The following is an 11,075-nucleotide window of genomic DNA, read 5'->3' as shown; positions in this document are numbered from 1 at the left end:
GAATGGCACCAGGTATGGGCCCCCAAAAGTTTTGATTCCCAACAATCAAGAGTGTGTAAATATATAAGTATACATGTGTACATGCATGTACGTGTAAGCAAAAAAGGTCCCCTATTTAAAGCTTTTGAGAGTCATAGACTATTTTCTCTCTGGCAGGAACATTCTTTGTCTTTTTTTTTTTTTTTTTTTGGTCTTTGGGTCACAACGAGCAGCGCCCAGGGGTTACTCCTGGCTCTACGCTCACAAATCGACCCTGGCAGGCACAGGGGAACATATGGGATGCTGGGATTTGAACCACCGTCCTTCTGCAGGCAAGGCAAACGCCTTACCTCCATGCTATCTCTCTGGTCCCCCATTCTTTGTCTTTTTATTTCATTCTGTGGAACCTTGTATTGTTTTGAGAGTTGGAGTATACAGAACCTAGTTCTAGATTTGGTCTTCTTGTGAACTTGTGGTGGACCAGAGCCATATGCACACAGTCAACACAGTCTTCTTCCTTCATCAGCAGGAATTGAGCTTCTGTTGCTTATGACAGCATAAAACCAAAGTCCCAAACTCTTGGCCTTGACAGATTGGTAAGCACCTCCACAATTAATAAGCACCTATTAACCAATTGTCCCAACATGCTTTTAAAAAGTGCCAGGTTTAAGGTAACTTGGCTTTTCCTGACATCAATGGCATTTCTTACATTTTACCTAATTATGTGCTCTCACCTTTAATTATTACGGGAAAAGCAGAACTTGAGCTTTGACTGGAATTTGAAAAAGAGATAACAAAGGATTAAAGCAACCTTGAAAATCGCTTTGTTGTTGCCTAACCACGAGGCAAGAAAGTTTGAATTAAATTTTCAAGTGTGATAGAGCATTATATTCATTTTCTATCATGAATAGTATTGAACTCTTTCTATTTTTCCAAACAGGGTTCCTTCCTGGCAGTGACGGTACCACTCCCATTATGAAACATGGTGTCCTGCATTTAGATGGAGCCTATTGCATAAATGAATACATGCGTGTATGGCTATCTTTGCATACCTTTACATCTTTAACATTAAGACATGGAAGCCAGAGAGATAGCTTCATGGTCCCAATATGTACTTTGCATTCAGGAGGCCTGACTTCAGTCTCTGGTAATATGACATGATTTCCCTGAGCACCAGAGTGATCTCCAATCACAGTGACAGGAATAGCACCCAAGCATTGCTGGATGTGGCCCAGACCCCTGCTAAAGTTTCCCCTTCCCAAAAAAACCCACCTAACATTGAAAGACATTTATCTAATCTTATTAGAAGTTATGCAAAGGGTAAAGGAAATAGTTTAAGTAGCAGAGCACATGGCTAGCATATTTGAGGACCTGTGTTTGGCCTCCATTACTACATTTTACATGCTGGCACACACACCCAAGACCCAATCCTTATCCTTATAAACCTCTACTTCTAGCCTTAGTGGAACCTTTGTAATTTCAACCTCAGCATAGCCTGGAGCAGCTGCTCTGAATATGCAAATAAAGTTAAAGGAAGAGTGGATAAGGGGAGAGGTCTGGCACTTGAATGCAGATGACTAATTTGCTTGTGCTCTCTGAAAATGTTGGTGCTTTCATTAATCCTAGTCCCTGTAATGGGGAGGTTTCCTCTGCATGTTGCTAATATGTTCTGAAATCAAAATACTCCTGACATGAAAAAAACATTAGTCAAGGAAGTCATCTCAGAGGGTCAGAGAGAGGGTTGGTTGTTCAATTAGTTAGGGTAAGTCACCTTATCTTTATAGTTAGACCCTAAATATCCCATGGATCAGAGAAGGGAGAATGGGTTCTTTGAGTAGTAGGGTGTCTGCTCATGTTTAGAAACAAAGTCAAAAACTCATATTTTTGCTTGGGTCTGGAATAGAAGGTTAAGACCACACAACTGTAATAAAGTTTAATACTTTAATATGTTTACCAAAAAGGCCCCCACACTGACCAGCCAGGGCCATCTACCAATGAGATGACCACCCCCCACTTAAGGTCACGAGGAAGGTTATTTAAGGAAAACATATAGGGAGGTTCCAGCTTTCTGTTGATCTTTCAAATAATTGACTAATTGACTATTGTCTAGGGGTACCTTTCTACTGCTCTCTTATCCTTCTCTTATAGGCTATCTGGTATGGCCAGGTAACTTGCCTGGGGTGTGTGTGTGTGTGTGTGTGTGTGTGTGTGTGTGTGTGTGTGTGTGTGTGTGTGGGTGGGGGGTGGGTGGGTGGGTATTCCTATGGAAATAGGCTTGTAAAAACCTATGCCATGTGGTTCTTACAAAATGGCATCTCTTCCTGCTCAGAACCTGAGAAGAAGCCTGCCATGTGGCCTTTACAAAATGGCATCCCCCTTTGTTCAGAACTCAGGTCCCAACCATTTTTATGTTCCAAATGTGATTCCCAGTGTCCCCAAGCTTGTTGTTATCTGGGAGGGCCCAAAGAAAGAGAAAGAAGAGGTCAAGTTCTGATGGTAAATAGTGCAGCCTGCACATTCCAATTGGTTGAATTTAGAAGTAAGTAGTTCATCTCTGTCTTTTGTTTCACTTACAGTTTATTGGCTCAAACTCCAACCTACAGGTGGGAAAAAAACTCCAGTCCTGGGCCTTCGGGAGGAAGGAGAGAGCATTTCAGTGCAGACCTGGCCCAGAAAGCTGACATTGGCAGAACTCACTGAAGTCACACATGCTTGACAGCCCTGCTCGGAGACTCATTTTTCTGTGACTACGGCAGCCTGTCTGTGGAACTTCCAAGAGCTATCTCTGCCACAAAGGTGCAGACTGGGTTGTTAGAGAAACAGATTGACCTATTTCCTTCACTTGCCCACTGCAACAAATACAATAACAACAACTAAAATAACAACTACCAGAAGGATCTCACACAAATAGCTGTTGACTGCCAGAGACATGAATTTCTTGTACGTGTGGCTGCTTTGATCCAGGGTACTGGGCACTAAAGCACTGAACTGTAATAGCCAGAACTTGCAGTAGGGCAGACAGATGAGAGCAAAACACTAGGGGAAGAAACTTGAAAAATAAAGAAAGGAAAAGTTCCAGCCAAAACAGAACAGAAGGGGAAGAAAATCAGAGTGCTTGAAAGTAGAATTGAAAGGGGACAGTTGATGGTGAAATGTAGCTGACTTATCCACATTTTGCTACCTTTGTTCCAGAAATATTACTTTTACCAGAAAAATATTTGCCTTCTTAGGCTTTGCCTCACATCATCTTAAATACTTTCTTTTTTTTAAATATAAAATGCTTCACGAATTTTGCATGTCACCCTTGTGCAGGGACTATGCCAATCTTTTCTGTATCATTCCGATTTTAGTATATGTGTGGCTGAAGCAAGAACTTAAAATTTTTTGTTTCCATTAATAAGGTTTTTGTTTCTTACCCGACTAAACCTGCAAACACATTTACACCCACAATATATACATACAAGCTCATGTGTATGTTTACAGACTCTCCAGTAAACCTGCTTGGTCAAAACACACACACACACATTGCAAATAGGTTTTCTATAACTGAGATTCCTCTTTGTTTGACTTGTTTTTTTTTTTTTTGGTTTTTGGGCCACACCCAGTAATGCTCAGGGGTTACTCCTGGCTATGCGCTCAGAAGTTGCTCCTGGCTTGGGGGACCATATGGGACACAGGGGATCGAACCGCGGTCCGTCCAAGGCTAGCGCAGGCAAGGCAGGCACCTTACCTCTAGCGCCACCGCCTGGCCCCTGTTTGACTTGTTTTAAGGAAGCTGCATTTTCATCTGGGCCTGCAGCTCCCTCCAGGAAATATCTATCTACATGCTTGTCTTTCTTGCTGCCAGATGCTGCTTTGGACTCCATTCCAGAGAGTGTGAGCAAAGGAGCAAAGACCCAGGCAGTGTGTTGGCCCTTTATGCTTCACCACACTGTGTATATAGTGACTAACCCAGGAATGAACAATGAGACAGAGAAGCCATCTGAAAGCCACAATCTGACATAGAATAAGTGTCAAAGTTACCCATGGGTTCGTGATGGTACTACAATGCCACCAGTCCAGCACCATGTAATCTGACTTCTGAGTTCTTTTCATGAAGTGAAAATAAGAACTTGTAACAAAAGCAAAAAACAAAAAGACTTCTTTTTCTCTTTGCAGAGTTTCTTAAAACGGGAGTTTAGATCTTTTTGTTTGGTTGGGGACCAAATGGGACAGTGCTCAGGGCTCACTCCTAGCTCTGTGCTTGGTGGAGCTTGAGGTGCTGGGGATCAAACCTGGGTTGACAGCAAACATGGCAAGCACCTCCTCTGCTATATTAATCTCTTCAGTCCTGAGTAGCTCTTTTATTTTCTCTTCTTTTTTTTTTTTTTTTTGTGGTTTTTGGGTCACACCCGGCAGTGCTCAGGGGTTATTCCTGGCTCCATGCTCAGAAATTGCTCCTGGCAGGCACGGGGGACCATATGGGACACCGGGATTCGAACCAATGACCTCCTGCATGAAAGGCAAATGCCTTACCTCCATGCTATCTCTCCGGCCCCTTATTTTCTCTTCTAATATAAACACTTGATACTTTTAATTTTCCTTTAAGTATTTATTTAGTTGTAGCCACAAATTTTATCTTGCATTTATTTATTGTATTTCATGCTATTAAAAATATTTTATTGGGGCTAGAGTGATAGTGCAGCAGGCAGGGCATTTGCCTTGCACAAGGTCATTCTGGGTTTGATCCCCTACATCCCATGTGGTCCCCTGATCCTGACTCTGCCAGCGCCCAATTATTTTTTATGTCTTCTTGTTTAACTCAAACATTATTTAGAAGTGAGTTGAATTTTCAAAGGTCTAAATACAGAGGGGGTTGTTTAAGTTTTTGATTTTTAGTTCAATTCTATTATAAGCAAATCTGCCTACTTCTAATCATATTTAATTAGATGAGATTTGTATTTTTGGCTGAGATTATTGACCTTGGTAAATTTTTATGGATATTTGAAAATAGTTTACATTCTTCTATTGCACTTGTAAAAACAAACTATAAGAAACTTTCTCTTGTCTGCCATAGAAGCAGGCAGGGAGAGGGCGGGGGAAGGATGGGGAGGGCAGGAGGAAAACTGGGGACACTGGTAGTGGGAAATGTGCACTGGTGATGGATGTTGGGCACTGTATAACTGAAAATCATAAACAACTTTGTAACTTTGTATGACAGTGATTAATTTAATAATTTATTTACTAAAAATAAATTAAAAACTATAAAGTGAAACTTGCTCTTTTGTGCAAAATTTTTTTGTTTCATTGATCTATGAATTAGTTGAAAAAGTGGTGAAAATCTACATGTATGAGTTTATATTTGAGGACTTTTGCCTATATTTTTGGTAGTAGATAGATGTTGCAATGAAGTTTGCCAGTTTATCATCTTTTATCCCCCCCTTTTTTTGGATTGGGGGCACACCTGATTGTGCTCAGAGGTTTCCTGCAACAAACTGCTTTGTGTTTTGTTTGGTGGTACTCAGGGAATCATGTGAGCTGAGGAGAGAACCTGGGTCTTCCTCATTCAAAGCACATGTGCTGCAGCCTTTAGAGCTCTTGGCCTCATCTTTTTTTATTTTTGCATTTATATTACTAGGCTGTCATTATCGTTATCCATCATCTTCCCAAACTAAGACTGTCTCCATTAAACACAAACACCCACTTCTACCTCCCTTCACCCCACAGAAGTCACCACTTTATGTCTGTGTCTACAAATTCAACTACTATAGTTTCTTGATATAAGTTTAGTACTACAGCATTTATTTTTCTGACTCATCTATGTTGTAGTATGAGTCATAATTTCCTTTTTCTTTTCTTTTTTTTGGGGGGGGAGGCACACCCAGAGATGCTTAGGCTGGCTCTGCACTCAGGAATGACTCCTAGCAGACTCAGGAGATGGGATGCCAGGGATCAAACCCAGATTGGTCATATGCAAAGCAAGCACCCTATCTGCTGTGCTATTATATCACTCTGGCCCCATTGTTCTTCATACTAAATGCTGAATCTATATTTTGTTTATCAAAATACTGTCAATGGACCCTTGATATAGTTTAACTGCCATGAAAATGCTACAAGGAACTTGGCTGTACAATGATCTCAAGATGCAGCTTTCAATTTTGGGGGTTATCGCTATGGTATATTTGCATCTCTCCTAAATTCACATTTGAAATCTAAAAATTTCAAGGTAGATCAGTTACTAGCAGAGAGTATTCATCTTTGAGACTAAGACTCTTTTCCAAGAGGTTGTATCTGTCCTTTCTAAGAGAAGATAGGAACAAGTAAGTACAACCTGAAAAGGGCCTTTACCAGAACTAGGCCATCCAAATTCATGTACCATCCAAGCCCATAATACCAGACTTTTTCCAGAACATTGAGAAGTACGTATGTTTTTTTGGAAATCTTTTGATATGGCATATTTTATTTTAGCAACACAAATTGACAGAGAGGAATAAGTGCAGGAATGGTTTAATCCTTTGCTGTAATAGGGTAACTCTAAACTGTTAGGAAGAACTATCATCCTACTTTCCATAGAAACTCCATCACTCCATGGAGTCCCACCAAAAGTACATAAAGATTCCAATCTCTTCACATCCTCCCAATCCTTATTTTCTTTGCTCAGTTTTAAACTGTGTTTTGTGGTGGTGGTGGTTGAGTGTTACAAATTCTCTCAAATATAATTATGGGCATTAATTCTTGAATTGATATGTGATATGTAAACATTTTTTCAAATTCTTCAGGTATTTTTTCCCTTTGCCAATGTCCTCTGATGCACATAAAGTTTTAATTTCTTGAAGTCTGGTTTGCTTAATTTTCTTTTGTTACTTCATGTCTTTACTGTCATATCCAAGAACTCATTGCCAAATTCAATGTTATGTTTATGCCTTTGATTCATTTTGAGTTAATTCTTGGATATGGCTTTGGATTATATAGCAATTTTTTCTCTTAACTGGGTATGTCCAGTTATCTCAGCCCCATTTGCTGAAAGATTGTCCATGGATGGTTTTGGCAGCTGTGTTGAAAATCATTTGACTGTATATGCCAGAGTTTATTCTAAGTTTTCCATCCCATCCAGTGGTCTAAATGTCTATCTATTTTTTTTGCCAATACGATACTGTTTAGATTACAGTACTTTTATATTAAGTTTTGAAGTCAGGAAATAAGAATCCTTTCACTTTGTTCTTTTTTAAAATTGCTTTAGCTATTCAAAGTGTTTTGAGATGCCAAATGAATTATATTATGTTTTTCTATTTTCTTAAAAAATCAGCAAGATTTTGATAGGGCATTGAATCTATAAATTTCTCTAAAATATGTAAATTTCTTTTCAATTAATGTAAATTTCTTTTAAAGTTCTGTAAAAAAAATTCTTTAAATTATCTACTATAATTCCTGAATAGAAAAGCTCCCTATTTATTTCTTTTTTTAAATAATTTTTGAGACCCATGTGAATTACAATTCTTTCACAGTTATATTTAAGGTACATAGTGACAGTGAATTAGGGCAATTCCCCACCACCAGTGTTGACCTCCCTTTGCCCCTGTTCCCAGCATGCAACCCATACTTTATCCTTTTGCCCTCTGGATTGCCAGTGTAACTGGTCCCTTTGTATATAACTTGTTGTAGATCTTGATTCTGTTGTCATTGACTTTGAGTTTGGTATTTAGGCCTGATCACCATTTATTTACATTCAATTTTCATGTGACTTTTTGCTCCTGGTACCATTCACTTTCTCCCCCCCCACCTTAATTTATGAGGCAGAACAAGATGATTCAAGTTCTGTGGTCCTGTTGGAAAAAAAAATAAAAAGAAAAAAAGAAAAATAATAGCTGGGAGGAATCCATCTAGGAGCTATCAATATCAATTTAAAAGAAGAAAAAAGGGGGGGGGGGAATAGAGAAAAAATTAAAAAGAAGTAACGATAAAATAGACAACAACCAGGGGCTGGAGAGATAGCATGGAAGTAGGGTGTTTGCTTTGCATGCAGAAGGACGGTGGTTATAATCCTGGCATCCCATATGGTCCCCTGAGCCCTCCAAGAGTGATTTCTGAGCATAGAGTCAGGAGTAACCCCTGAGCACTGCCAGGTGTGACCCAAAAATAAAAAAAATTAAAAAAAAGACAATAGCTAAAATAAACAGCTACTAAACAACAACAAAAACAACAACAACACACACACATAAAATAAAAATAAAAAGGAAATAAAAAGGAAAGGAGGGCTGGTGTGGTGAGGTTTTGTGATTTTTTTCCTATTTATTTATTTTAAATATGGAATGCTTCACGAATTTGCATGTCATCCTTGTTCAGGGCTATGCTAATCTTCTCTATATTGTTCCAATTTTATTATATGTGCTGCTGAAGCGTATGCTATTTCTTCCAGCATTCTTTTATGGTGTCTTCATTATATTATTTACCTTGGAACATTAGTCTTGGTTAATTTTTTTTTTTATTATCATGATTTCAATAATATATTCCAATCTTATTCACTTTTCAAACATAAAATATTTGTTATGTCCTTATTTTTTTTTCATTGAATAATTTTTTATTTTAATATAAGAGTTTTTTTAATATAATTTTTATTTTGATCATAGTGGCTTACATATTGTTGACAATAATATTTTAGGTACATATTTACATAAAATCAGGGGGGATTCCCATCCCCAAATTGTCCTCCCTACACCCCCGTTTCTGTCTTACCTCCCATTTCCTCTTCCCTCACCCCCAGGGCGGCTAGAATATGTGGTCCCCTCTGTCTCTAACCAACTACTTAGTAGTCTTGCATCAGTTTGGTCTTGATGCCTCCCTTATTTCCCCCTCTAAGTAGGGGCAGGGGTAGCTAGTTCAAGTTGCGTGGTTTTGCCTGAAAAAGAGAAAATAAATAAACCGGGGTAAGAGTTTAATACCCCGAAAATGGGCAGAATCCTTCTAGAGGTTCTCATCATCGATTTGGGAAATGAAGGAGAAAAAGAAGTTGAAACACTCCACCAGTACCAAAAGAAGTGTCAAATATCCAGTGAGGACTCCAGCTATAACGATAAGCACCACAAAAAAACAGATAAAAAACAAACCAAAACAAACTAAAAACAAACACAAACAAACAAAAAACACGCCGTGGTCTTGAAATAAGAAACATGGCGTAGCACATAACGAAAGAAAAGAAAGGAAGAGAAAGAAAAGAAAAGAAAAAAAAAAGAATAATTGGGGCCAACAATTTCAATAATCACATCCAAACTGAGGAATCGACCAAAATAGCTAGGTAAATAAAAATAATAATAACAATAATAAATGAAGGTAAGATATATATATATACATAACCAAGGTTTTGTGTTTTTTGTATTTTTTTTTCCCTCCTGCCCTGGCACAGTAAATATTGGGGTCATTCGAAAAGGAATTCACTTGCCCTATAAGATATGGGGTTTCTCCGTCCTTGGAGTATACTGTCATGGAATCAGCTCTAGTCTTTGCTCAGGATCATTACTCTCCAGGTTGTGTTTTTTTTTTTTTTTTTTTTTTTGGTGTGTGGAAGGCTTCTGCTCTGTCCAGTGTGATACCGTCAGAGCTCTGTGTTTAGCAGTCCCAGTATCTGTACATATCCTGAGGTGGGACTTATGGTGAAGTCAGTCTTTGTGAATCTAGAGGTTCTGTTACCTCAGTGCCATTTTAATCCATCTTCTGTGGTTGGTGATCTTGGTCTTTGCGCTGAACCTAGGAAGGCATCTAGGATAGCGTCTTTCTTTGTTCTTCCAGAAGCCCCTTTCCGTTACAATTGTCTCTGCCGGACCTTTGGGACTGGGGATCATGCTTATTGTGCAGGTCTTAGTTCAAACCCTAGACTAGGGCTTTTTTATTGGTCCCAAGATGTATACAGTTATGTCCTTATTTACAAAGAAATTCTGAAAAATAAATTTATTTCTACTTGTAGCTACATTATAAAAATATAGAATATTGAGTCTCCAAGGAACACAAAGTATTAGAAAGATTTTTATCCTAAGTTCTATTTTAGAGAAGTTTAGTTTTGCGACCAATGTAAATGACAAGTCTCTCACCATCATATTTAAGGTATATAGTGACAGTGGATTAGGGCCATTCTCACCACCAGTGTTGTCCTCCCTCCACCCCTGTTCCCAGCATGTATTCCATACCACCTGCCTTTGCCCCCTGGACTGCTAGTGTTACAGGTCCCCTTTGTATATAGCTTGTTGTAGAACAAGAAAAAATATTTTTTATGATCCTCAGGAGCTTTAGATAGTTAGGAAATCACCAAGACTTGGGTTTGTCTTTTAGTGCTATGGTGTTACTAATAAGAAATTGATTAAATCTATAAATTTCCTCTTCAAGTCACTATTAAGTCAAATGGACAATATATAACTATGTGGCGCTAAAGGTAAGGTGCGCCTGCCTTGCCTGCGCTAGCCTTGGACGGACCACGGTTCGATCCCCCGGTGTCCCATATGGTCCCCCAAGCCAGGAGCAACTTCTGAGCACATAGCCAGGAGTAACCCCTGAGCGTTACCGGTGTGGCCCCCCAAAAAAAAACCAAGAAAAAAAATATATATAACTATGTATGTGTGTATAATTAAGTACAGTTTAATTTATGCCAATATAATGTGATTCTTTTCTAAGTGTTTTAATTTTTACACAAAAGAAAGAAGACTTACAATGCACATGAGAAATTTGGATGTGTGAGAAAAATTATATTAGGAATTAAAGATTATGAGTGTAGAGAATTCTGTGTCTGTGAGAGTGGAGGAGGACATGGAGGAGACGAGGAGAGAAGGGGAGAAACAGAAAGAAAGCCTCTTAGTTTCCTTTTCAGATTGTTCATTGTTTACCAATGGGACTGATTTTTGCATGTAGGCTTCTTTCTTTATAGTTTATTGAATTTATTAGTTGCAACAGTCCTTTTCTAAGTATTTAGAGTTTTCTATAGGAGAGAATATTTCATCTTGTGAATAGAGATAATTTTACTTTTTCCTTTTCAATTTGAATGCCTTTTATTTCTTTTTCTTGCCTAATTGCTCTGGCGAGTACTTTCAGTTCTGTGTTGAATAGAGTGGTGAAAGCTGAATTCCTTGTTTTGT

General features: G+C 38.6%; 2 non-coding genes across 2 annotated transcripts; both read right to left on the bottom strand.

The window, feature by feature from the left end:
- Nucleotides 1–3,245: 3,245 nt before the first annotated feature.
- LOC126014526 (U6 spliceosomal RNA) lies at nt 3,246–3,353 on the bottom strand. The gene has a single exon (XR_007497573.1). It is a non-coding gene; the product is annotated as a U6 spliceosomal RNA (small nuclear RNA).
- Nucleotides 3,354–8,256: 4,903 nt separating this feature from the next.
- LOC126015316 (U6 spliceosomal RNA) lies at nt 8,257–8,358 on the bottom strand. The gene has a single exon (XR_007498193.1). It is a non-coding gene; the product is annotated as a U6 spliceosomal RNA (small nuclear RNA).
- Nucleotides 8,359–11,075: the final 2,717 nt, after the last annotated feature.

Source organism: Suncus etruscus, chromosome 7, assembly GCF_024139225.1.
Source record: "Suncus etruscus isolate mSunEtr1 chromosome 7, mSunEtr1.pri.cur, whole genome shotgun sequence".
Taxonomy (NCBI): domain Eukaryota; kingdom Metazoa; phylum Chordata; class Mammalia; order Eulipotyphla; family Soricidae; genus Suncus; species Suncus etruscus.
Note: the sequence above shows the minus strand (reverse complement) of the source record. Positions and strands in the feature narration are given on the sequence as shown.